The 22,639-nt window shown below is 45.2% G+C and overlaps 1 long non-coding RNA gene across 1 annotated transcript; it reads left to right on the top strand.

Annotated features, from left to right (window-relative positions):
* Positions 1–1,877: 1,877 nt before the first annotated feature.
* On the top strand, positions 1,878–16,082 carry LOC144141420 (uncharacterized). Its single transcript, XR_013316590.1, has 4 exons — positions 1,878–2,195; positions 6,207–6,277; positions 15,674–15,856; positions 15,950–16,082. It is a non-coding gene; the product is annotated as an uncharacterized LOC144141420 (long non-coding RNA).
* Positions 16,083–22,639: the final 6,557 nt, after the last annotated feature.

Genomic DNA, 22,639 nt, shown 5'->3' with positions numbered 1-22,639 from the left:
CACAAAGAAACAAGACGTCCAAGGCTGGACATTCGCCTGCATATGTATCTTTTGTTGTGCGGTTTTCTTGCCGCTGCTTTCAACAAAAACATTGTAGCCAATAAGCCCGCCAGTCTACAGTGTATATGTGCAAGGTACAGTGCCGTATATATTTTAGGAAATTTTAACGGAAGTAGCCCCAAAAGCTGGCTACCTTGCTTTACAATATCGGGAATCACTGGGCTCTGTATAAGTAAACAAAGACTAAAATGAATAATAAACGTCACTTTACCTCAATTTTGAGCTGATGGCTAAGATATGTTGAATTTCTCAATTTTCCCATATTTAGGGCATCCAGAAATTCTAATCAACTTATTCCTGAGAGAATGTAAAATACTGAGGCACCTGGCAAGCTTGCCCCTTATAAATAATGTTCATCGTAATGTAAGTCTGAAGAGGCGTTATATTCCGTCAAGCTTCTGTTAATTGTTTTCTAACACAGGATAAATAAAATATTACTAAATAAATTACGTTCTTTTTAGAGCATTGTAAACACCCGTGCGCCCTTCGCCATTTCGGGTAGTAAGGCTCCTCATTTTTTGTGGTTTCACCATCTTGCACTTCATCACACTGTTTCTCTCCGTTCCTAATTATCTTCCTCATTAACGACGTGTTTCTGGTATAACACGAAACCTAGTTTTTTTTGTTTTGCTCTCCCAGTGTTTTCTCTTAACGCTCCCACATTCACATATCTTCCTTCAAATCATCTCCGTATATGTGTAGCAAGCACTGCGACTAAGCGGGCTTACCTTTCAAGCTGTGATTAAAAAGCTCCCCTCTTTTTTTCTCTCCCACTCCTTCCATGATAAACGCAATGGAAGTTTCCTGCAGTATATCCACGTTTGCTTTGTTACCTTCCTCGCCCGCTATCGCTGGGATTTTCGGTTAGCGTTCGACTTATTGGACTGCCGTCAGAATGTCAAGGCTAGTGCGCGGGCATTTTTTTGTTTGTTTTTTGAAGGAACCTTTTTTCCAAGGCGCATTTTTATTTACTGCGATAAAGACCCATCACAGTGCTTTTTATTATAAAAAAAACTAGTTATGTATACATGTGTTGCCTCTAATTCAACTAATAAATTGTTTTTGCGAAACAATGTTGGCAAGTAGGGAGTTGTGGAAACGTTCGCATAAACGGGTCCGTTAACAATTCTGTTAACGTTTGGCCGGCTGGCTCGAAAGGGTTGAACCCCTGACTACTACTAAAGAATTTCGACGACAAAGCGGGTACCCTACTTTATTGGTGGAATAATAACGTGTTTTATCTGTAATTATTTTTTGGTAGTGTGATGCACGGGGTAACGTCAGAAACAGGTACTCTAAAAAAGAGAATCGGTTGACAAACGGAAAGACAGACAGACAGACAGACAGACAGACAGACGGATAGACAGACAGAAAGGCAGACGAGACAGACAGACAGACAGACAGACAGACAGACAGACAGACACACGTACCCACCTACAGAAAACATTTTTTTAGGTTTAAGTACCTAAACAAAGCACTCTTCTTTAAAAACAGGATAATACCTTTTTTTAACACCTTTGTCGTTTATAGCACCGTTTCAAGCATATAATGCATTGCGTTAAAATGTGTGACATAAAATACGAGACACCTTCCAAACTTGTGTTGATTTTAGTATTAGCTAGGGTGTAGGGGCTAGTTCTGAACAACAAACATTTTACTAAGGGGTTAAATCTTTTTACATTGCAGGGTTCCGAGCAACAAGAAGGTTGTGGCTAACTTCCCTGCACTCCAACAGGAAGCACTCTCAAAAAAACTCACGCCGGATCTGTATCGCCGGACGTAGATTGCCAACGTCGGCGACCTAAGGCGGGATGTCCGCATTTCCTTCTCGACAAGGTGTCGTATCCACGCTTTCTGTATGGGCGCTGTCTCTCCTCGCGACGATCGGAATAATCCAAATCCTCTTTGCGACTCAAAGACACAGCGAAAGCACACAAGCTGAGTTCGCTAGAGGTGTGGATGGAAGATCATCACATGGTAGCAATCCCATGTACTCTTCGCCACGGACATCGCGAAGAAGTAACGCTTTTGTAGATTTACTAACGACATTGACGAAACCTGCAGTGTGACTTCGCTTTCCGGTCTATTCCTTGGCGTCTTTGCGACACAAGCGTCGGTTTCATCCGGCGAGGAAGGTAAGCATACGCGTTCCTACCCTCAACTAGGTGTCACACAGAGTTTCGCTGTTCGGAAAGGGCCAGCAAGATTTGGCATTTATAAATATATTGTCAGTGCCGGGCAGCTCAGCGTAACGATGTTAAGCAAGGACAGGAATTTGAGATCTTACCATGTTAATGGGGGCAATTAAAAAGACGTTCTCTAAAGTTATTTTGCAGGTAACAGACATCGCAAAGGGTAATATGGCTAATGCTGTCATTGTAAGAAACAAATGTTTTGTTACGAGATGACTTCGTAAGCGCCGTCCCCGATGTTGGCCTTTAACAATATTAGCCATGACATGCTTCCTTCGATGGATACAACAAAGTGAAGGTTTATGCCTCTTCCACTCATATAAATAGTTGCCTCTCAATTTGTGAACTTGCGCAGACCTCCAGTGGCAGCTTGCAATATTTTATGACACTCCGATCTATATATTCATTCACCAAAATGAACTGTCGCTTTACAGATTTTCACGTTCATGTAAAAGCTTTCTGTGGCAAGGTGCCCCTCCATGGATCGCCCCATCGGCTTAGTTTGTGTTACCCCCAACTAGTCATATCGCCTACGCTAACTAACACAAGCACAGACAAAGTAGCAGTCACAAATGACAAATAAATTTTTATACAGTTTTCGTGGTCTCAAACACCCCTTAAAGAAACATTATTTTATAGTTATTCAAGAATATGTATATTTGATGCTTGACAAAAAACTTTGAGACTTGACTATAAAAACCACGGGCCTAACACTTTCAGAGGAACGATAACTATTGAAGCTGCCGGGTGTGGTCTGTAGAGTCTTCTTGCGGGTTAAAAGCCATAATTTGTTTTCTCCCAGTTCTGGTAAGATAACCTTCAGTCCTTTTCTTTGGACTACTTCCTGCGCAGATGGTCGTGTTGACAACACACATTATTCTTTTCCACTTACAACTTCAAGGTGAGCTAGTTATAACAAGTAAGCGAAACCTTGAGTAATGATATCCATCATATCCATCATCGCGGGTAATTGTCATAAGCATTGGTTTGGGGATACCTTCGACAACACATGTGTTACAGCCGTTTTCTCTAATCATACTATCTCCGGAGAGGGCTCTGCTTTAAAATGTAATGGTCGAAACCCCCTTAGCCCACTCGCGCAAACAAGGAATGCGTGACAACAGTTATTTATATTATAAACTCGAAGGGGCAGGTACGTGTCGTTTATGCTTAGTGGTTTCACGGCTAGAACATGTAGAAGCGGATAGCTCGGGGTTAGCTAAGCGGGTTGGAGGCAGCGCTAAGTAACGAACTCAACGAACGGAGGGTCGTTAAGGGAAAGTTAGAAGCAGCATAGAGCAAGCTGGAACAGAGCGTCATTTCGCCAACAGATGACGAACACCTTCACCCATGCAGCGGACGGGAGGCATGCACCCAGGTGACACACGGGGTGGAATCAACGGAAGGCAACAGCTACTCCCACGTGCTGCAAGACAGACCAGCAGAACCAGGCGATAAGCCGGTACCAGTAAAGAGCAGCATGTGGCAGATCATAGCGGGGTAATCATTGCGGGAGATTCTAACATGAAGAGGAGCAGCGATGCCATGGTGGAAAGGGTAAAGGGGATAAGCATGTGAAGGTGGGGTGTTTCCGAGGTCAAACGATGCAGATGTTGATAACTCGAGGGAAAGGGCAGCTGGCCTTGTCCAGTAAAGCTAGAAACCTTATGGTGATTGCCGTGGGGCTAAACAATGTTCTCAAGGGAGAAGAGGGAAAACTTGGCCAGGAGATAGCGAAGGGGTAAACGAACTTCCGGAGACAGCCCGAAATGTGCTCATTGCTGTCTGCACCATGCCATAGGTGTCAAAGCAGGGCGTGCACATCGAACGGGCGGTACTCTCTGCTAACCACGAGATCGCGAGGCGCGGCCGGGAACTTGGGCCTGATGTGATAGACGTGAACACGTTAGTGGGCAACATTGGGCGTGGTCAAGCTTTTTAGTGGGGCGGGATTCACTTCAGCCCCAGGCTAGGAAACAAGGTGGGGTGGCCCTTTGGTGGGAGAGAATTAGCTTTTTTAGGGGGCCCCGCGAAGCTAAGGGCGGCAAACTAGGAGACAAAGGGGAAGCCATGGACACATGCACACTCAACGCTGTGAGGCAGCCAGGCCTAGAGCTAACCGGAGAACCTACAGAAATAACTGAGCACGTTGACAGAAGCAATTTAAATGGAAACAGGAGGGCGAACAATTTTGTAAAAGAAAAAATAAACCCGTAAGCGGAAAGAAGAAAACAAGTGCAATAAATATATATTCAGCTACATAAATATGCACGGAGGTAGAACGCCTGATGAGTGGGTAGAAATTCAACACCAACTTGGACGACGAGAAATAACCTTGTACGCTTTAGCCGAGACTCCCCTCCAAGACCTAGAAGCCCCACCTGTCATAGATAGCAATGACTGGGAAGGATCCAACAGGACCACAGGAATAAAGAGAGAGGGGGGCGTTGGCATTCCCCTTAAAAAAGGGAACGGCTTGCAGAAAAACCCGGTTGTAATAGTAAACACGAAAAGGAAGTGTGACGGACAAATAACGTGGGAAAGCGGTAAGAGATAGTCCAGCCTAGACTTGGAAGAAAAATAGTCCTGGCACTAGAAATGTGATCAATTTTGTTGTTGTTTTGTGGCCTGTTGTATTGGTTCTTAAGTAACATTTATTCTTCTCTACAGCGTATATTTCATGCAGATATTTTGTCCTTAATAGCGTTTTCACACACATTAAAACCGCTTCACACCTCAAATTTTTCTCAAACGCATTAGGTTGTTTTGCAAAGCGGTTCAAATGCAAAACCTGTCTTTCTACATGTAAATATTTATGTGTCGCACATTTGACGCTGGAGACAACGCGCTATGATGATATGTTTGGCGTCATTGAGAGAAAAACTATGTTCCTTAGTTTCAAATGCAGACATTTACCTTACTACCGCAGCGGTCGTTGTCGGAAGCGCCCCAAATGCTGCTGCACTCATTTTGCGTCGCCACCGTATACTGACGCTGCAATCGTCGCCATCATTGTAGCTATAATGACACAATACAAATAATCAACGCGCCCACGTCAGTCATCCCAAACCGCAGTGACAGTAACTTCCGACAACGGCGTATGAGGAAAGTACACTGAACGCGGATTTAAATCCTCGTGCAATGCCAGTGGCCGATTGTTGACTCACCCTAACGTCATGTAGCAGAGCAAAATCTCTCCGATAAAAAACGCGAGAATTTTCCCAATATTTAACCATTAAGTAGGTGAGGCTCAAAAACTACAACGCAGAAAATGGTCAACGACATCGTTTAACTAGTGTAAATATATCGATCACAGATCCTGTGGTGGATTTTCTGTACCCTGCTGCCTCGTAACAACATAAAAATACCTGTTCTATTTGATAATGGCCCATGCCTATTCATGTCGACCCCACCTTCATTCCCTGTAGCTATTGATGATGCAGTAAGGTTTCTGCCAATCGCAATTCATTCATCCTCTTGTGCTGGTATCCCGGGCATCTCATCATTCTACCCGGGTGTCCCAGTTGTCCCGATCTTCAAAGGGGCTTGTTGCTGGTAGATTACACACCACAGCCCAATGGCAGAAACGAAGTTATCTAGAAAATATTGCAAGTCATTCGGATAGCTACTAAACCAGTGTCTGCGATTTTTTTTTTTTTGGCTGGGGCTGGTATTTGTCTAAAATATTTTCGTCGAACAGAAGAAAAAAAGCCGAACTTTTGTAGGGTATACCCCGCTAGCCTGTTTTTATATTTACTGTACTCATTTAGCTCTGATACGTGAAGTTGCAAACTTCACTAAAACGGCCTGCACTGCTTAAAGTAACTTGCATAACTTCTTCAGGGATATGTTCAAATATATGGCACACAAAAAATCCAACGAGAAAAAATGCATAAAAACTCTTTATAGATTCTGTTGATACCAATTGCTTTCGTAATTCTTTCTTCGACCCAGGATCATGCGCCCCCTGGAAACATGCATATGTCTACTGGCCTGCGCTCTCGGCTGTGCTGCACAAGGACTGGGTATAATTTCCTGCTTATTGGGAGGTGTGGCTACATTGGTGGCGCAAGTGTCGTTTTAATATTACAGCGACCACATACGAAATGAATGCAAAGTGCCGCTTAAAACCTTCTAAACTCGCCACGAAATGTCACATGTGCAGAAGACTGCTGTTTCTTGCTACTGCTGCTTGCTGGAATACCATAATATTCCTACTGTGGCCTAACCACATTTGGCTCCTGCGCGCTTCGAGGATGCTCAAAGGAATTATCATGCCTCAAGTGCAAAATTTATTGAATTTATACCTATTTCCATAATGTGTGTATCTCAGATATCCATGATTGGACCCTCAAAAGTATTTTATAGAAATTTTACTGGTATTTGTTCTGCCTGCAGATTGTTGTAGGCCGAAAAGAAGTGTTGACGTGTGGGATAAAAGGAAAGGAATGCATGTGAAATATTTATGAGAATAAAATACCTCGTATTCGTTTTTCCCAGGTCTCAGGGAGGTTGAAGCCAGAAAGTTGGGAAATAGAGAAAAATTAAAAGTGGGAATAAAGAAGTACTTTTTGTTCTCCTAAATATATAAACTCGATGGTAATCCCAGCGTGCTTGCTAAGTGGCAAAAGCATTGCGCTGCTGAGCCCAAGGACGGAAGCTCAATTAAGGCCGCAGTTCGGGATAGAACCAAAAACATCCGTTTATCGAGATTTTGGCGCACATTAAAACCGCCCGTGGTCAACAGTAAGTAATTCAGCGCCCTCCAGCAAGGCCCGCCTCACAACCCCAGCGCAGTTTCGGCGTCTTAAACCGTACAATCAATCAATCAATGAACCAACGATTCAATCAAAAAATAAATCAATCAATCAATACAATAATCAATCAATCAATCAAAAATTTATTTATAATCTAAAATAATTCATAAAAATCAATTATTATTTAACCGATTATTTAGCAACTGAATTATTGAATTAATAAAGCAATCAATCAATCATTCGGTTATATATATAGATCAAACGAGTACTCACAAAAGGTTGATGGCCGTGAACTGTACCTTACTGCACAAAGAACATTCAAATGTTTTTTTTTTCAGTAGACCATAAAAAATCTTTCATTATCAGCGTTATTGACAATGTATTGAATTGTAACAAATAATGGGCAATCAACCGGTGCCTTTTCATCTACAACAACGCAGAATCCTAAGCCATAATTTTGCAGAAATATTACCTTTTTACACTTTGCGATTAGACACAACAGTGTGTCTGATGCATACTTAATGGGTAGCAGTTCTTTCACACGTTCAGGCACTGCCATAAATTTTCACAGAGAGTTGGATGTACTGGTTGCGCAACCACTTAGTTTTTAAATATGCATTTTGCGTAATAAATTTAATCTACGGGTACATTCAGGCTACCAGTCATGCTACCTGGAGAAACCAAATAGGTCATTGAATTCTTGGGCGCTAGCTTCGGCGGCAGAAAACTCATTTTAATGCAGAATACGAAAAGGAATGTCTCAAGCGGTTTTGGTTGCTGTTAATGTTATTTGCAGTTAAAACAAATTTAATGGAATGATCTCTAAAGTGAAAGGGTAACTTTGGATTTTCAATTGCGCACTAAAGTTTTGTTAACTCGAACCGCAAGGGGACGTCATCTCAGTTCAAATTAAGAAAAGTCCTTACTAGTGAAAATGAGCAATAACAACAGTAAACGGAGATTGTGAAGCCATAGGGAATCTGAACACTCTGATGCTTGCAAAAGCCGCAAGTTCAGCCTGGTTTTCGTCCCTGAAGGTGACAGCACATTGTGCTCTAACAACCTAATATAGCGGAAAGCATCCGATTCTCCTTCTTGAAAACTTAAAAAGAATTACGAGTGGCATATCATTCAGACATGATAGGTCGACGGTCGCACTAAACAGGGCGTCCTCGTTCTTTTGTCGCCATGGGCAGCGGCGACTTCTGCGCTTGTAACCTCTGATATGATGCCCTGATCCGTCGGCTCACCACACAAACCACCGTACTCGCGTCCTAATTAGCGAAGTTCACGAGAAATGCGTGTTCAAAACACCCTTCATGTGGAATTTGGATTGGTTTTATGCTAATGTGTCTTCTCCGTTCTGCACAGCCATATGGGTAGGCGCAGGGTGCATTATTCTGGTCGTGTGCCAGGCACAAAGGAGCCGGTTTTGTGCACGTAATTCGAATTAGCCGTGGTGCAGCCTACTGGGGCTTCAATTAACAGGATTTCTCATACATATATACAATAACAGATTTGGTCAAATAAAATCGTACAGTTCGAAAGAACCGTACATCAATTTATCGAAGCTGGAAAAAACGAGCTTTCATGGTAGTCACTCTTTAGCGGTGAAGCTTTTTACATCTATTGGTACAGACCAATTTATTTGTGGCAAACAGAAAGTAGGGTATATAAAAGCTCTGTACCACTCCATGGAACGCTCTTTTCTGCGTTTGGTTTGTTTGTTCCTTATTTAAACCAGGCTTGTTTCGCTTCATGGAAAAAATATTCGTTTCGTAAAACATGGCGCTCGCTCGACAGATATGGTCACCCAAGACACCGTCGCTTGTGTCCATCGGCCAGTGTCGTCTGACACTAACCCCAAAGCCCCAGAGTGGTGTGCGTCTAAACGAAGCATAGTGCGCGCAGTACCAAGAGCAGTACCCTTCGGTACTTCTATGTATTCATGTGCTTTCGTAACTTCCATTGCTTGTCCCACCGTTTTCTCTGCTATAAAAAAATTGTGCCCTAAATGAAGCGCAAATAGCTTGTCCGGCAAGCTTAAAAGTTCTGCCTAATTTGCTTTTGCTTTTGCCGACCTCTGCCACTCGCAGAGCTGGCTGGTATGGCATAATATGTTCTTTGTCGGGAAATGAGATAGTGGGTCGCATGGCCATTCCCTTTTTTTTCTAATTCTACCGGTTATTTGAGCGAAGTTTACTTTAAAAGTGGTGCCAGCATGATTGTAACGAGGCCGTCTTTTTACTGAACTAAACTTGTATTTTGTCTTCATCGCCCTTCTTAAGTTGCAACAGTTTGTTTTAATTACTGCAGCTGAAGTAAAATCGGGCCATAGTCGCTACAACGCTGTAATCTTGTAATTCAAGCAGGTTGAAAAACGACAAGACCGGAAAAAGAGACAAAATTTAGAACACTTTTCTTACTCAGCTAATGGTCACATGACAGTAAATTTTGGCTGATGTAACTTGCGACCCCCTAATCTAAGTACTGGGTGCGTTTGCTGACTACTCTTTTAAAACATTCAATATTTCAAGAAAATGGAAGAAAGTGTGTTAGGGTGTTTTTAACGTTGCCGCAGATCCTCATCACCTTCGAACCACGGCGGTGGCTCAGTGGCTAAAGCGCTGTGCTGCTGAGCGCGAGGCCGCGCGTTGGATTCGCAGCCGCTGCGGTCGCTTTTCTGATGGAGGCGAAAAGCAAAAACGCCCGTGTGTTCGAGATTTCGGCGCACGTTAAAGATCCCCATGTGGTCAAAATCAATCCGGAGCCTTCCACTACGGCGTGCTTCATCGCCGCGTTGCGTCGGCGCGTTAAACACTGCAATCAATCAATTTCATTGGCTTCGACCTTGACAGCTTCCCTTTTGGAAGTGTGTTAGTGTCGTAGCAATGGGCCTGCGATAGGCGTTTGCAATTACGTCGAGAAGTCAGTTGCGGTGTATTCGGGCGTATGTGAAAACGGCTGGTGCAGAGGAAGTGCAGTTCAGGAATGCTTAAAAATGGCCAGCTTACATTTAGCTGTAGTATCCAGAGATCTAATAACTACCCTAATTCAAAGCCCGGAACTGCACTAGTAAGCATAATTTGAATTCCTGCTGCGCTATACAGCCAACATTGATTAATTTGTGGGAGGTAATACATTTTAATTTGCCACAAGCCAGCTGGGTGGCTGCCTAACCAAGACTTCAATAAGCACGGAAATAAATAAGAGGGGTATCTAGTAGTAATAATTAATGCATACTAAGAAATAACATATTAATACATTGCACGGGACTTACGTTTTAGTATTAGTTTGTAGCCGCGTTTTACGACTTGTTAAACACCCCATATATGCATGTGTTCCCGGGCAGCTCTGAGGATAATCCCTGCTGTGTAGAATTCCTAGCCGGATATATTAAATTTCACGTGCGGTGCTCTGTTCAAGTGCACACCCAGTGAAAAATTCAGGCATGTTTTTCTGTGAATATGCACCAGAGCAGTGTGATCAATCAATCGGTTAAACTCTGAAATTACAGATTTTGGCCTGAGTTTTCACACAAAGAATAGATAGAGCTCATTTAGGGGCAATACATTTAAAATTGCTCATGCAAATATTAGTGCAGTTAATGGCTAGTGCAATACCTTTTCCTACGAGACGGGATGACATACAGGCGTTATGAATGGAGGCAAGGAAACACTATTACTTTGCACTGGGGTATAGTCTAATATACTTGTACAGGGCACTAATACCAGGAAGAATCTAAAACAAATCCAAAAAATGCCTTGTCACGATGATTAAGAAAACAATTAGGTATATCACAAAGGGACTGGCACCAAAAATAACGAATTTGTTTTTAAAAAATGTCCGTAATCACGCCGTTAGACTGGCATGGGCGGCTAAAGTGGGTTCCTGTGAGAAAAATGCTGGGAATGGTTGTTGGTTGCAGTTTTTTAACACCAGCCTTCACCAATGTTCGTTGGTGACATTGTTCCTCCATGAAGTCATCCTATTGAGAAAGGGAAAAAACTTACACAGCGAGTCTCAGATTAGCCAGAAACACTCCGCAAGCATAGGAAATAATTCATTGCAGAATGTTAGCGACCGTTCAACCGTGGCCGGGTCAAACTCGTGTCCGCGCATGTACTCAGCACCACACACACGCTCAACTTGCGAACAATAAACGCTTTTAAAACGCGCTTTTCTGGAACAAAATTGGCCTTTGTTACTGTATTTGGCTAGTATGTTCTTCACACCGAATGACCTGATGCGGTAGGAAGTGGGCAATTAGGCTGAAGAAACCGCGCGCAAAGAAAATGCACGGTCTCATCTATAAAGGAATCGTTAAGACGTAATGAAAGGTCCCGTGCGCACTGCGGTTACACGGAAGAAAGGGAACACAGCCATTTCGGCGCGATGATGCATTTTGGGTAACCTCTTAATAGTGGGCGAGCTTACCAAACCTTTTCAAATTGGCAATCAAACGTATGTCAACGATGTGGTCGCTTAATTAGCTGTCCCTTAACGTTTTTTACCTAACCGTATTTTTTTCCTCAAAAGCCGAAATGTGCACTGCACCGTCCAAGCACATAATAGGCACCAAATCGTTCCAATGTCGTTACGATGGTTTATATTAATATTAGCAGCCTGTACACCCAATATGTGATCTCACGCAACAAAGAGCTCATACGCACTGGGAACACACAAACGCTACACGGTTAGACACAAGGTGCTATGGACCGAAACAAGCGCAAATTCACGTGAACTTAATTCTTGCGGCACGCGACCTCGCGACGACCGACTGGAGGGGCTAAACCACTGATATTTAGGCTCGGAAGTTGGCGCACGCACAAAAAAAAACATGGGCTCGTGTAAAAAAGCAAAGCTTACGACGTGACGAACTCTCCGGCGCACGTAATTCCTACTCACAACAAAGAGTGGGCGACTATGCCGGTGCGAATACGCATTCGAGCCCGCCGAGGGCACGACCACCCTATCCGAACCCATGCTCAGACTCCTCCGAGTCCCCCCACTTCCCAAGAATACTAACCCGGAACACCATCCAGAACGCCGGCTGGCTAGAGCCCGATCGCTAGCCTCCAAATACGCTGCGGATAACACCGCATACTACACCGACGCGGCGGAAGACCGCGCCCGGCCCAACTACTACACGGCAGTCGCAATCGCAGCATCCGATGGGACAATCCGCACGGCCGGCAGCTTCGAGGCCACGGACTCTCATCACGCAGAGGAGCTCGCGATCGCCATCGCCGCGACCGACCCTCGATGTAGAACGATACTCAGCGACTCAAGAACAGCGATCCTCCGCTTTGCGAACAACACAACAAGCACCCGTACGGCCCGCTTCCTCCACAGGATGGGCCAAACCCGCCAGCACCCGATCTTTATCAGTTGGTATCCTGCACACGTGGGACCGCTCGACCCGGAGGGGCGGATCCATAACCGGAACGAGGAGGCTGACCGCGCAGCGCGAGGACTTACTTGCCGCGAGACGCACACCAGTCAACACTCGGAGCGCAATCGGAACAGCCAACTGCGAGCCGAAGAGATCAAACCAGCACCACTGGAAACGTACGGAGACATCCTGAGATGGTACCGCCACAACAGGCAGCGACTCCTTGCCCCACACCCGCAACTAACGCGCCGCGAAGGCGTGCTATACCGCCAGCTACAGACGGACTCAATCCTGACACCCGTGCTCGCCAGATACATCTGCCCAACGCTATACAACACCGACCGTTGCATCATCTGCAAGACTGCCGCCGCTACGACAGCGCACATCCTCAACGATTGCACTCGCCTACAAACACAATCTGAAGCACAAGAATTGCCACCAAAAGCGCGTGAAGCCATCACCTCCTCAGACTACAACACACAACTCCAGGCCGTCCGGCAGGTGGAGGAAGCCCTGACCCGACAGCGGGAAGGATATGCGGTGGCGCAAGCCATTACGGGCTCGACCCGCCCGGGATCGGAGCCGACCCCCACGGCCTAATTCACTCTGCCGGACACGCAATAAAGTTTCTCTCTCTCTCTCTGCGCATTCCTTCGTAAGGGAGCGGTTAGAGGTGCGCAGAATTTTACAAAGCGAGGACGAAAAGTCCAATACTTACCTAGCAAAGGCATGATGAAAGGATCGCCCCTGTTAACGTGAAGGCTTCGCCGGCGGTCGACGTCGCTTCCTGGCCGGCTGTTTCTCCGCCGGCACGCGCCTACTTTCATCTGCTCTTCATTTCCACCAGTAAAAATGCGAGCGAAGTTTTTGAGTCAGCTTTTGAGTCAGTCAGTTGTTGTTTTTGAGTAATTTGTTGTCCCCTAGCTCAGCTGTGAAACTGAGGGAAGACCACGGGTGTTACTGAGGCGCATATGTTGCAGTGTTCGTTCATTCCGGCAAGCACCGCTACTTTCTCGCTTCGAAAAGGCGGTCATCTGGCGTTTTCAATTTTTGACTAGCCTTTGCAGCCGCCTGCATGATTTGAGAGAACTAGCGCCAGAATTAAATCTGTATTTACCCCTGGGCGCGACATGCTGCGCTGAGCAAATAGGTGTGCAAACGTACAGCACGTGGGGTTAGCGCTGTATTTGCGCTATTTTATAGCGCGCTAATAATGTAAAACTATAATCGAGATGCGGAAAGTTAGCGTGGACAGCAGGGAAAAAAACGCTCACGAAATGGAAGCAGAATAATGGGCACGCGGAGGGGCCACGGTAGGAGTAAATGCTACAGTTTTGAGCTACTTTCTCGGCTGTTCTCATAGGCATAGGGTGTCAACAGATAAAAACTCACCCGCTAAGTGCCTGTCACACCCCTCCCACCCAAACGGCAAGTTAAAAAACATTGATTGATTGATTGATTGATTGATTGATTGATTGATTGATTGATTGATTGATTCATTGATTGATTGATTGATTGATTGATTGATTATGATGTTTAACCTGCCGACGCTACACAGGCAATGGGGCGCGCGCCGTAGTGTAGTGCTCCGGATTAATTTTAACCACTCAGGTATCTTTAACTTGCACCGAAATCTCGAACACACAAGCGTTTTCTCTTTTCGCCTCCATCAGAAAAGCGGCTGGGAACCCGCGTCCTTGGGCTTATCAATAAGCACAACGCCTTAGCCCCTGGGCAAGCGCGGCGGGCAAGTAAAAAAAAATATATGCAGGCAAAGATAGCCATGCTCCGCTTTCCAAATTCAAAATGTCTGGTTGGATAACCAAAATCACAGTAGCTGCAGTCCGATCTTTGTGCGGCGACGAAACGCGGCGACGAAACGCGACGACGTTTAGCAGACGGATTTTCTCGTTGTGAGCGCGATCGTGGCTTGGGCTTCGTAAGATACGCCGGCAGGTTTTCAAATATCCGGGGCAACGCGGAGCTTGAGCTTCTCGCTGCAGAAGCACAGGTTGTCCACTTATTTTGAACTCATCGGCTCGAATAATGCCCGTTGTGGGGTCGAAATATTTCCCGAACACACGAACGGCCTCCCACTCGAAGCTGAAAGCGTCTGTCTCCTGTCGTGGAATGGCTCGCTTCCACTGTCGCGTTGTTCGTGGTCGCTTGGGAGGCAGAACAACGAAGCCTTTTCTGTTGTATTACGATAGCCAGAGCGGCAACCAGGTACACAGCCCGTCAGAGGAATGGTAGTTCACATAGTTAGCCCATCGTGGTGAGTTTAGAAAGCTATATCACACAACAAACACCAGCAAGCTCGCGCTCCAACGCACGGCAAATACGGCCGCCGCCGTCCAAGCCGCCTTCACCAGACTCGTAGCGCCACCGCGCGGGAGCGTTGGTCCCCATATGAAGCTCTCCCATAGCGTTACGGAGAAGTTTCGTGACCAGAAAAGCATTGAAGGACTCTGGTTCTGCTTATGCCCTGCCCGCCCACATTTATGCAAGCTAAGTTTTTTTCCTTTTTGACTCGCGTTTACATGACGGAATTACAAAGTTTTTTAACCCTTTTGGAGCTGCTGAGAGTACAATACAATGACATCGCCGAGCAACATGAAGAGACGGCCTTGCGACATTAGTTCGAAGCAGCAGCAAATTCTTAATAAGTGGCTATCTGCTGGCACCTACGATAAAGCCGGTTCTTAGGCTGCAAGCTCAAACGTAGTGCTGTGTAAAGGCCTCATCCCACTGTGAAGGAGACAGAACAAAGAACGGCAGAGAGCTACCACGTGACTTTTCTGCAGGCCATTGGTGGTCGGCGCTAGCCGGCAATAAAGATAATGCAAAGCACGCAGGAGGGGAAGAGAGCGGGTGAGGCAGAGAGGCGGCGAGATCACAGATCGGTGCTACCTCAGTTATTTTAGCAGCATTATGAAAACCGGCTCGCATACCTTAGAGATGCACGACCCACAGCAGGTAGACGAAGACGCTCGACTTTCAACAGCTCCGCTGATAAAATCCCATTTAAAACACAAGGTTCTAACCCAAGTAGACCTATGCGTGTACAGCGGTGAGTGTTACGGTTGAGGCAGACGCTTTGCGACGTTTTCAGTAAGTGCTTACTCGTAACATTATCTAACGTCAGGCAGATACAACACCACTTTGACTGAAAATCACGCTTTGCTATTTGTGTCAGTAGTTACTGTTCTCGGTGTGTCATTGACACGTGTGACTCTTCTTTGTCACATGACTTTTCCTTACTTGAACAGGAGCCGCACGAGGCGCTACTGGCTACCAGCATAGAAATTATCGCTTCGTAGCGGAATTCCCGCTTGAAGAACTTCCCTTCGACGACGCAAGAGCTCGTTGCGGAAAGAAGGCATATCTGCTCAACCTCCTGGACGCAGAAAAAACTGGGCCTGCGTACCTAGAAAACTTAGGGTGGACTATTGGTGAGTGCTTCGCCTCGGAGAAAAGTGCCCTGCCTATCATATTTTCCTAAATTGTACTGCCATTGTATCGTGAACACTGAATTTTTTCCACAGCCCCAGTATTTTTGCCATCGCCTTGATCACCGTCACAAAGTCGGCATCATCCAAGGAGGTTAAAAAAATTGCTGGAGTGGAGGGGGCGCCCGTAAAGTGAAGCCGCTGCGACGCCATCTTGCTAGGGGAGAAGACGCTTAGTTGTTGCAGTGTGCGTTCCGTGCGGGCGCAGAAAATGTTGTTGATTCGCGTAGATGCCATGTAACGCGACCAAAACAAGTATGGTTTGTTCGTGCGGGGCTTACGGTTGTACAAACAGTGTGAATGTGGCGCCGGGAGTCAAATTTCCCACGTCAGTTGCACGCGTGCCAGTTTATTCCAAACTAGCCATGCTTATTGCATGTGTGGAGCAGTATTTGCGCCTTCCTTGTTTAATTTCTTTGCTGCTATGTTTCCGTCTGATGCTGAGTCAGTGTCGTTTGTCAGTGTCTTTTGTTTGCCATTTCATAGTATGTTTTATGAATTGGATGCCTTGGATCATAAGTATGTCTTCTTTCAAACAGTAAACACTTTGTTTTACAAATTACAAATTAGTTCATCCTTTTTCGGTAGTTCATGTCACTTGCGATGTAATCTCATAGTGTAAATTACTAGAAAGATTGTTCGTTCTTTTTTGCAGTTTTTTTGTGTGTTAGGTTGCGCAGCAATGCAATGAACGTGATATCACTGCTTACTGTGTCGGTTTTTTTTGTTATTCCATTATGTTTAGTATCACAATACTGGAATCTGGGCCTTTGCTGTTGTTTCTCTGAAAATGCTGCATTTTATGGTCACTTCGTTTCTAGCAGAACCGCCGTTCTCCACTCTACAGTGGCAACTCTCAATTGCTTTTTGTTCTGACAAGTTTCATGGTCAATTGCTGCATTTGAACAGTTTACATTAAAGAGCATACGTGTTAATGACTTTGCGAGCTCCTATGTATTTGTTTTTCTTTTAGGCAGGTGAAAAAAACAATGACCTAGTACTCGCAGATTTGAGTGTTAACGAAATTCCTTTGTAAAAATCCATACGGAGACGTCCGACATTGCTCGCCTCATAGTACGCAGTGTTGAATTATAGCTTGAGAATCCGTCGCGTAATTTAGAACCACTGGGAAAGTCGGCAAAGATCGCTGCAAAGCACTTGGCATGTGGTTTCTTGCCCCCAGCAAGATGTCCGCTGCCGGCTTCAGCCGAGCCCGTTGGTTGGTGGAGGAGACTTCCACTCCAGCAATTTTTTTAACCTCGTTGGCATCATCACCAATCATACTAATGCAGCTGCACAGTCATTCTTGCCTTGTTCTTCCCGTGAATGAAATCACCTTGCCCCTGAAGTCGTTTCTATTTTCGATAACCATCATTTTATACAACACTAGCTAGAACTTTAAACACAGCTTATAATCCACTTAATGTCTTTTTTATTTTAGGTCATTTCTATTGTAACCGCGCTTACACTGTATTCTCTTTTTTTTCTGTTCACCTTGTACCATGTCTTCGCAACTTAAACCACTCCCCTCTGTGTTGCCATTTTGCCCTGAGGGTATATTAGCTAAAAATAAATAAATAAATAAATACATAAATACATTGAGGCGTATGAACCTCTTATGAACGCTTCACCGCAGTGTACCAATGTTCTGGGGTGCACCATTGGGGCGACAAAAGCTGAAGTGCTCAATTCTGCGAAAAACTGCGGTTGTTGTCGCTATCCGCTAAGTGAAGTAGCCACCACTGTAAAAAGTAAATGAACAACACGTACGTGATTTGATAAGGTATAAAACCGGGACTCAAATGCAGCGCCGCAATGCGCTACCAACTGCGCTAACGTCGCGCATTGTAACAGAACAATAGTGTGTTGTCGTTGTGTTTTCTTTCCTTGTGACACATACCTTCTAGGGGGATTGGCCACGATATGGGAGCTCTGAAGAACTACCGTGCGGGCTTCAAAAATGCACAAAACCTTTGGTTTGTAAAGCCAGAGGCGTAGAATACAACACCCCCCGTGACAACTGAACTTGTTGGCACGGGAGTAGCCGTGGTGATCTCTATCCGCCTAGAACGCTGATTCAAGGGAACCTGTGTAGAGTTCCAGTGAGCTTGCTGATGTACTTTTTAAACTAATATGCAGAAATGGAAACTAGGATGCAAACAAACGGCAGAAAAAAAACCCGGCGGAAGTAACTCCTGTTAAAGCACAAAAAACGAAAGCGGAGAAAGAGACGCATGATGATGTAATAGTAGAATAGCTTGCCTGAAGCGTCTTGAGGATTTTCCTCCAAAGCACGTTAGATTACTTAAGCGCGCCAGAAAATTTCTGTGACCCTCCAAAAGTGGCTTCTTTTATTTTTCATTGCGACTTCACTGTCGTATCACCCACTGAACACACCAGTCGGCGCTAACGGTCACGATTTCAACACAGACTTGAACAAAGCAGCGCAACGTACTCATTCCTCCTCAAAGAAAACATTGTGGGACGACATTTCGGCTAATAGAAATCTTGGAGCCCGTGATTTTGTTACTCGCCATCTTCACATCAGTCGCGCTCAAAATTAACCTACCCGTTTTTTCACATGGCAAGCACACAATTGACGCAGAACGCCTTCCTCGCTGCGCACGCTGTTAATTTTATCGTACAGAGTTTTAAAGAGAAAGCCTTAGATCTCTATGTTTGACGCAACGTGTCAATTTCGAGAAAATGTCAAGAGCAGAATGCCGTCCAGAGGTACAAAAAACCGCGGGAGCCGGTGAGAATTAGCTCGCGGTCGCGTGCCAGGAAATGGTAAGAACGGTTTAGGATGAGCATTAGAGGAGGACACCGAGGAAGGGTGACGCAGTGCACGACAATGAACTCCTAAGAGCAGGCCAACAGGAGGTCGCTACGGATGGCGAGGAAGAGCAGTGACCTCTTGAGGGAGCTCTCTGAGAAGGCAAAATACTGGCAGCGACTCGAATTTGCACCGAACGTTGAATAGCATACACAACGGAAGATCCAATTGTTCACACTCGCACGAAGTTGTAAGCATATGCCGTAACATTTTGATCAGGTTTGTGCACTCAGAAGAGTTTTGATTTTCATCTCGCATCAGAGCCGTTTTTAGGCAGAGGATCAACGAGTTTGTTCTGACGTGAGCAGTGTATCCCAGAAAATGTTTGCCGTAATACTGCTCGTAAACGTCAACCGAGGAAATCTTCCTGCAACTGCAGGAAGCGCTCTATTACAACGACATACTAATTCGTCAGATTAGTTGTTGGAAAGGAATTAAATTCTTTTAGCGGGATAGGGCTAATTAATGAGGTAAATGGTTTCACTATAATTGTGAGATGCGGAAGTGTAACAATGTGCGCCGAAACGGGCGTGAAAAAAACTCAATGCCATTTCCCTCAGTCAATAATGCCGACCAGTTGAGCTGGGCGCACTCCAAGAAGTGTCTGAAAGAACAACACTTTGTATTTTCACATTAGGCGTACTTCCTAGTTAATCAGCTGAGCGAAACTTGCGCGGAAGAGAATTTTATGGTTCTGGAGAAACATTGGGCTGACCGCTTTCATCATAATGTCGCTCTTATTTTTACGACAGGCGGAAATTTTACATTTTATATAGCTTCATACTCAACTAGTTATTCATAATAGTAGGTGAAAATTTTCCTAATGTAAGAAGCGTCTCAGCGGATAATTATCACATGACTTGTCTCGTGAGGGTTTTGTAAAAACAAAGGCCCGAAATTTTTACTTAAACCTCTGTCTTCCTGCAAACGACATTGAACTCACCAGAGTTGCGGAAGCAATAATCCGGAAAAAGAATGACTTCTGAACCATTCCACATTTCGCGAACCTGAAAATGAATTGTAAGGGATAGAGGCAACGCCTGGAGTAATGGAATTACATGGCTTTTTTTCCGGAATGCGGTGGGAACAGAGTTACATGTATTTTTCCCAAAACACAGCGCTTTTTCATATACGCGCTGCATTTTGTGAAAATGAGGAAAATATGCAATAACGGCTGAGGAAGCAACCAGCCAAGGTTCAAACATAGGCAAGCCACAGCATGGAGTCATAAAGTACAGCAATATTTTCAAATGGATTCTTAATGTTCTTGATCACCCTTATACCAAAGTCGAAGCTCCTAGCACCAATAGTTTTACCGTTATAAACGTTTTCCTTTTTCTGGAGCAGGGGAGGCCGTGCGCGCTGAGCCACACGGGCGCAAAACAAACTTAAGTAACTTCCACGACAAGGTGACCCTATAAGGACCAAACTCACGTTATAGCGTTGCTTTAACAATGGTTTCACCACTTAACTCAGCTCGCTTGGTACTTTTTTGATAGCGTTACAGCCAAAAGTCGAAATGTAAACAAACCGTCAGGCTAGGTTCCAGAAGTTTTCATTCATGGCGGAGAAGCTTAGACAAAGATGCGCGAGCAGAGCTTCAGATTATCGCGCTGAGCGTCAGGTGAGTTTCGCTTCACCAGCTAGTCTTTGAAAATGCGAACCTCAAACTAGTATTTTTTTAGATGCGACGCATCTCTTGCTCTGAGGCATGTCCCTCCTGCGTCGGCGTCGACGTCGGCGGCGTCCGCACGCCACCTGCGCATGAGCGACTCTCCTCCGCTCTCCTCTCCGACAGCTGTGCGCAACACTCTCACTCCGCCTCATTATCATAAACAACAGCTGCGTGCGCGCGCTTCGCTCGCTTCGCTCCGCTCCCGTCGCGCAAGTGCGCTTATGCGCGACTCTCCTCCGCTGTCTCCTCTACTTCAGGCGCAGTGAATATAAAGCGGGTAGCGCGCTGCGGCGGTTCAGTCAGCGCTCGCTCTCGTTCGACTCCGCGTGACTTGGGTGTACAGCCATACCGACTCAATGGAAACGCCAATTGAACCCCCCGATGCGTCGCATCACATCAGGGTTCCCTCGCCGGAAGATGGGCGTAATTTTTAAAGACACTTAACCGTGGCCATTGGAACTTGACCCTGAAAACGTTCAACACACGCACTCTGTCCAGTGAGGGAAGCTTTCCTGTATTATTTCAGGAGCTATCTGACATTACATAGGAGAATATAGGGTTACGCGAAGTAAGAAGGACAGGAGAAGGCTTCATGGAGCTTAGTAGCGGGCTTCTTCTATATTACAGTGGACCCCAAGACAAGAAAGAACGCCAGGTGGTATTTTGATCCACAGGGAAATAGCAGGAAACGTGGACGAGATGTTCACCTTTAGCGAGAGTATCGCGGCTGTAGTGATCGAGCTAAACAAGCGATCCAAGTTTAAGATAGTTAAGATCTGTGCGCCGACAGGCAGCTATGATGATGAGGCTTCTACGAGGATGTCGAATCAGCAGTGAAGAAGGCAACAACGCAGTTCACGTTTGTGATGGGAGACTTTAATGAAAAGTTCGGTAAGAAGTAAATGGGAGTAAGGTCGGTGGGAAGGTTCGGAATTATTAATCGCAACTGTCGAGGAGATATACCGGTGGGATTTGCAGAGAGAAATGACCTGACGTTGATGAGCACGTTCTTTTACAAACGAAAGATTAGGAAATAAATATGGACAAGTGCAAATGATACAACAAAAAACGAAATTGACTTCAGTTTAACTAACCCGCGTATCATGCAACGTAGAGATGCTGAGTACGATTGAGAGCGCCATCACACGTTGGTTAGATGGAAGCTAAGGCTGAATCTTAAAAGAGGTCGAATGAAACTCATGAAAACCAAGAAACCCCGCATAGAATCAGTGATCTCCGGATCACAGGATATTAAAATAGCTCGTCAAAATAGATTCCCGCTTTCAAAGGAGCACAGCAAGGCCAGTGTAGACAGGCTGAATCACAACCCAACTTCGGCAGTGAGTGAACCAACAGCAATTGTGGGAGACGCAACTTGTAAACCATGAACTGGAAAACTAAGAAAACGAAGGTAATATACGTCAGGCGTAAGAACACGGAAGCCTCAGGTACGTTGGAGCGGATCCAATTAGCCGAGCTGGGAAAACTGGTTGACAGAAATAAAACAAATCACATTCGTGCATATGACATAGCAGAGTTCGAAGAAATGCTGCAAATTGGGGTAAACTTGAAAGCAACGAAGAAAACGCCAGCCATCGACAAAAACATTGCGTACGCACTCATAGATGAGCACACAAACATTACGCACAACTTGGACGAGATAATAGGTAGCGGAACAATTCTGCACTGGGATGTAAGCCAGCGATGTTAGACCACATGAAACTACTCACAATAGATAGCTCAGCTTGCGATATCGCACTAGTAACTAAAGAGGAAGTTGGAAAGGCTCTCAAAGACAGGAAAACAGGAACAGCTGCAGGTGACGATGGTATACCCGTACATCATTTGAAGGAAGGAGGAGGTATTGTACTGGTAAAGGTTGCTGCACCATTTTCGGAATGCTTGAAGACAAAAAAGTGGCCGTAGCCTGTTAACGCGCCAACCTTAGTCTGACTCATCCGAAGGGAGATCCCAAGGACCTCAATAATTACAGACGGATTAGACGCAGTTATTCACCAGCCATTAATCAATGTTATAGTCACCCACATAAGGGAGAACCTGGTAACCCATCAACCGACAGTGGAAACGTGGTTTAGGAACCATGGATCACATTGGCGTCGTCGACAAAGTGATAGAAAATTCCGCAGAGTACAGTAAACCCGTCACATGGCATTTATAGATTACGAAAAAGCGTTTGACTCCGTATTCACTGCAC

The sequence above is a fragment of the Haemaphysalis longicornis genome, unplaced genomic scaffold, assembly GCF_048455015.1.
Source record: "Haemaphysalis longicornis isolate Haplotype H1 unplaced genomic scaffold, Haemaphysalis longicornis Haplotype H1 scaffold_6, whole genome shotgun sequence".
Taxonomy (NCBI): domain Eukaryota; kingdom Metazoa; phylum Arthropoda; class Arachnida; order Ixodida; family Ixodidae; genus Haemaphysalis; species Haemaphysalis longicornis.
Note: the sequence above shows the minus strand (reverse complement) of the source record. Positions and strands in the feature narration are given on the sequence as shown.